General features: G+C 30.0%; 1 long non-coding RNA gene across 2 annotated transcripts; it reads left to right on the forward strand.

The window, feature by feature from the left end:
• Nucleotides 1-245: 245 nt before the first annotated feature.
• Nucleotides 246-4038, forward strand: LOC145096929 (uncharacterized). Of its 2 annotated transcripts, none has more exons than XR_013704164.1 (3): nt 246-941; nt 1022-3680; nt 3807-4038. It is a non-coding gene; the product is annotated as an uncharacterized LOC145096929 (long non-coding RNA). The 2 variants fall into 2 exon arrangements; XR_013704165.1 differs by lacking the exon at nt 3807-4038 and having other exon boundaries at nt 266-941; nt 1022-1102; nt 1279-1467.
• The last annotated feature ends 691 nt before the right edge of the window (nt 4039-4729 follow it).

A 4729-nucleotide genomic window follows, 5' to 3' on the forward strand; every position in this document is an offset into this window, starting at 1 on the left:
AAAAGTTTAATTAATTTTGTAACTGTGGTTTCGACGGGTTATAAACTAATATATATATATATATATATATATATATATATATATATATATATATATATATATATATATATATATATATATATATATATATATATATATATATATATACCCAAGAGGCACATGTCACTCTATTAGCGTTGCACCACGTGTCACTTTATTAGCCACATTGCCAAATGTCCATATCTTCTACACCTTTTGAACGCAAGTAATCAATAGAAATAGTTGTTTGTTTCATGGTAAATCGCAAGGGATCATCAATAAGATTAGAAATCGAGAAAGTATTTTGGTGTTGATATTCAAACCATCCTCAATTTTCGGTCTTCATCTTGCATTCTTCCCAAATCTGATATCGTAATTTCGTAAATCATGTGACCTCTTCCAATCTCTCACACATTATATATACCATAAAAGCTTAAAATTGTTATCTACAATAACATTTTTTCCCTTTCATGTTTGGACACGAAGGTTTTACTTTTCGTTGCTTAGACACTCAACTTTTCATTTCCCTTCTAACTACACAAAGTTCATATCTTTTCTCATCCTTATCTTCGCTTCTCACCACCTATCTCATCCAATAACTTTCTCACTCTTCTCTCAGTTACTTTTCTCTCAACCATGGTTATTCTCGGCAGAATCGAACCATCGTTTCCGCCCCGAGAAGCGACCCTACCAATGACACAGACAGCAAACATCGGTGTAACACTCATGATTTCGACAAATATTGCCCAACTGGTCCGTTGAAAGGAGGAAAGAGGCAAAGAGGGTTTTTGGTTGAAGGAAATCCAGAGTGGACAACATAAAGCGAACCCAGGGAGTTCTTGCTTCCCTTTTTCTTCAAGAGGAACCATGAAGACAACACTCATGTGCCTCCACAACTTTCACCATCATTCGACTGATTCAAGGTGAATTCATCTATCTTTTTTCTATTCTAAACTCTTCTTTTTCATTTATTGAAGGTCCATTTTAATTTTTTGGTTTACAGTATTTCTTCTTACAAAGATTACACCACTTAAGGAGTTGGTTGAAGTGGTTCAAGTGCGAGGGGATGTTGTGGAAGAATAAGGTTTTCATTTCTACCCCTTCTTTCTAAAATCATGTATTCTTTTCATTTATAATGACAGTGAATCCATTTGTTTGTTGTGATGTTATCAATTGGTAACATGAAATGTTTTTCTTAGTAAAATTGAATATCATCATCCTAAATGTATTGCTATTTTCATATTTTTGTGGGTGAAAAAGGTACTCATTGAAAAAGGGGTTGGATTACTTTTGTTGCTGATATCTGGCTTATTTGATATCGCACATCAAGTGCTTGATGAAATTCTTCAAAGAACTGATACAGCTCTCAAAGTGCGGGTTAATTAATTTATTGTGCTGTATATATATGTATTGTTGATCTGATTTTATATAGATCTGTATCATTTTTCATTTTTATATCTCAAGCTCACAAATAAGATGTCTCTATTTTTATTAGGAAGACTATTCTAGACATTTAACTAGGGTACAGACGGTTTTTATATATTATTTTTCTTTATTAAAGGGTAGGCATGATTTCCTTGTTACTTAACGTTGTTACAAGTATGATTTATGTACTTTTGTCTTTGCTGAAGGGTATTTTAGACATTTAATATATAGTTAAAACATTTTCCTAAAGGGTACACATGATCTATGCAGGAGATGCGAAAGAAACTTGAACAACTTATAGAAAACCTCAAAAAACAAATAAACAAACTCTCCAAGGAAATTAATTAAAAATTAAGTTTTTTTTTTTAAAAAAAAATTATATTTTAACTCTTCAAAATTATATGTTTTGACTCTTCAAAAATATTTGCCCCAATAAAACGTTATAAAAAATATATTTGCCCCCTCTTTAGAAAATTTTTCGGTCCGTCCCTGAATGCGCTCCTATGTTTACTGCATCTTCCCAGAAACTATCTTTTGCTAATGTAGTGGTCTGATGCGATCATCTTTTGCTAATCTACTCCTTGCTATGTAACTGATATCAACATCTGCTTCATATATGTAATATTCTTTCATAAATATTATAATATGGTTGCTTATCTATTACAGTTTCAAATACAAAAGATAACAAGCACATCTAATTTCATCTAGTTAAATATTATTATGATAACTACTCTCAAAATTCCTCTGTGCAAAGCGCTTCTCCTTCTTCATCGGTCTTCTATGTGACTTTCTTTTTGGGATTAGGCAAAAATTTTGGTTCTTTTTCCCGTTTTTGTACAATTCATCCCAGGCCAATAACCTAACACTTTTTTACTAAAATTCAATCAATTTCTGTGCTTGATCATATTATGTATGAAGTATTTCTTTTATGGTAGTAAGGAACACAAACATGAAGGAAGACAGTTACCTCTCTTCACCCGGACTCCCTTTGGAAAGATAACCTAAAGCATAGGAAAAACATAAGGTATTAAGGGTGCGTTTGGTTGTGGAAAATTTTCCAGTTTTCTAGAAAAAAATTTCAAAAAAAACGGAAATTTTGAAAACGCGTTTGGTTCGTACAGTTTTCCAAAATTTTCCAAGAAAATGAAAATTTTCAGTTTTCCAACTTATATGTAAATTAGAAAAGTGATTTTTAAAGTTTTCCAAATTTCTAATATGGAAAATAAAAACTACCCCGGTTTCAACCAAACGCGCTTTCTAAAATTTTCATTGAAAATTGAAAACGAAAACTCAACTCTATTTTCTGAAAACATTTTCTTAGAAAATGAAAACAGTTTTCCACAACCAAACACACCCTAAGCTGTTTCTCTGTTTGCTTGTTTTTTTTGGTGGGTTTTGTTGCAACAATGTGTTTAAAGTTGTATGAAACTGGAATATCACAATGCATACCACCATTTGATTAAATGCTTGGTTTAACATATTGGGAATGGGGTAATGGGAAATATGGGGACATCGAGCGCTTTGCATTGCTTCTTTATGGAACATGTACATATGAATTAGGCAATATGGGCATGCTTTGTTTATCATGATGAAAATTTTGATATCTTGTCTTCCTTCCCTTGAAACTGATTTACATTTTGGATCTGTTACAAGATCAAACAATTATGCTTGAAAGTTAAAGTGTACGTTGGTGAAATCTTGAAGTTGCTTCTCAAATTAATGTGTTTGAAGCTTGAAAGTTATCTACTTAGCCTGGTAAATTGGACTTTTTTTTTTTTAAATTCAAGATGATACCTTCATTGAAGGGTGTATTGGACATTTTTCATATGTAATCAAATTCTCCTTCTGGGTTTAAAGCTACTTCCAATCTCTAGATTTTGGATCTAAGAGGTAATGCATGTTGTTTAGCTGATTACCCTTCATTTTCTTCATTAATCCAGTTACAAGAACTATATCTCAGGTGCATTTTTTTTTAATATTTTTTCTTTTCAAACCGAATAACTTTTATTATTATTTACCTTTTAACTTTTTGTTGGTAAGGAGGATACAAATTTAAAAGATAACAGCTTTAATTAATGATTTTATATATGAGTGCTTTTTGTTCAAAGTCTAACACTTATCTATTTTGGAGAGGTGTTCTTACGTTGGGTTGACAAGAACACATTAACCCATCAACAGAAGGTTTTGGAATTGATATTGTTGTTAAAAAATTCTGTCAAGGTCTTCCAGAATGATGGGTAAATAAATATACATGAACTTACATTCAATTTGTTTATGTTGTTGCTGTTTTAGTTATTATTGTTTATACTGGATAATTTACCTATTCTCACTTGTTCGATCCTTTTACTTAATTTCTGTTTCAGGTGTTGTTTCATGAAGTATTTTGCTATAGATTCTAATACGAGTAATCCCTCTCAAACCAGATCCTCTATTATCCACTTTGTTGTTGCTACTACTCATTTTAAAATCTTTTATTTTGGTGATAATATATAATCCTTATATTGTTTGGCATTGCAATTTAATTGTCCTTTATATTCTTTTTTGACAGTTTTTTGAATTGTTGATATACTAGAGTTAGAAATAGATACTTGCTTACCTTTTTTACAAGTTTCTTTTTGTTAAATTTATTACACTTGGTGTTGGTGATGCATTTAATGCGTTATGTATATTTACAAGTATGTATGATTTTTTGGTGATGAGTTTGTCTTTGCATTTACCTACTTTATCATTATATACTTATAAAGCTTGCATTTTTACTTGCACCACATTCATTTGAAACTCCTATTCTTTTTTTCCATTCACCACATTCATTTGAAACTCCTATTCTTTTTTTCCATTCACCACATTCATTTGAAACTTTCATGACTTTTCAATTTCTTTCTAATAATGATGATAAGTTGGTTAATATGGTTAAATAAATATAAAAACTAAAGTTTAATCATATATAAACTAAATTTCAATACTAAAAGAATATATTTTCTTATACTTATTAAGTTATGTTTTTAACTTTTAACATATTACACTTAATTTATTAGGTCTAATATGTTGTTGTATGTAAACAATTACCATTTTGAAGCTACAACTTTTGAACAATTTGTATAAAATACTTAAATTACTCATTTAACTATAACCTTACAGGATCAACTTAAGTATATATTTTAGTTTAACTTAAACAGCCTAAAAAATATTTTGCAAATAGTTAAAAGTGATAAATTATAATGTCTTTCTAATAATGATTATAAGTTGGTTAATAAGGTTAAATGAGTATCAAACCTAAAGTGTAATC

Source organism: Lactuca serriola, chromosome 4 (genome assembly GCF_051521515.1).
Source record: "Lactuca serriola cultivar US96UC23 chromosome 4, Lser_US96UC23_V15, whole genome shotgun sequence".
Classification (NCBI taxonomy): domain Eukaryota; kingdom Viridiplantae; phylum Streptophyta; class Magnoliopsida; order Asterales; family Asteraceae; genus Lactuca; species Lactuca serriola.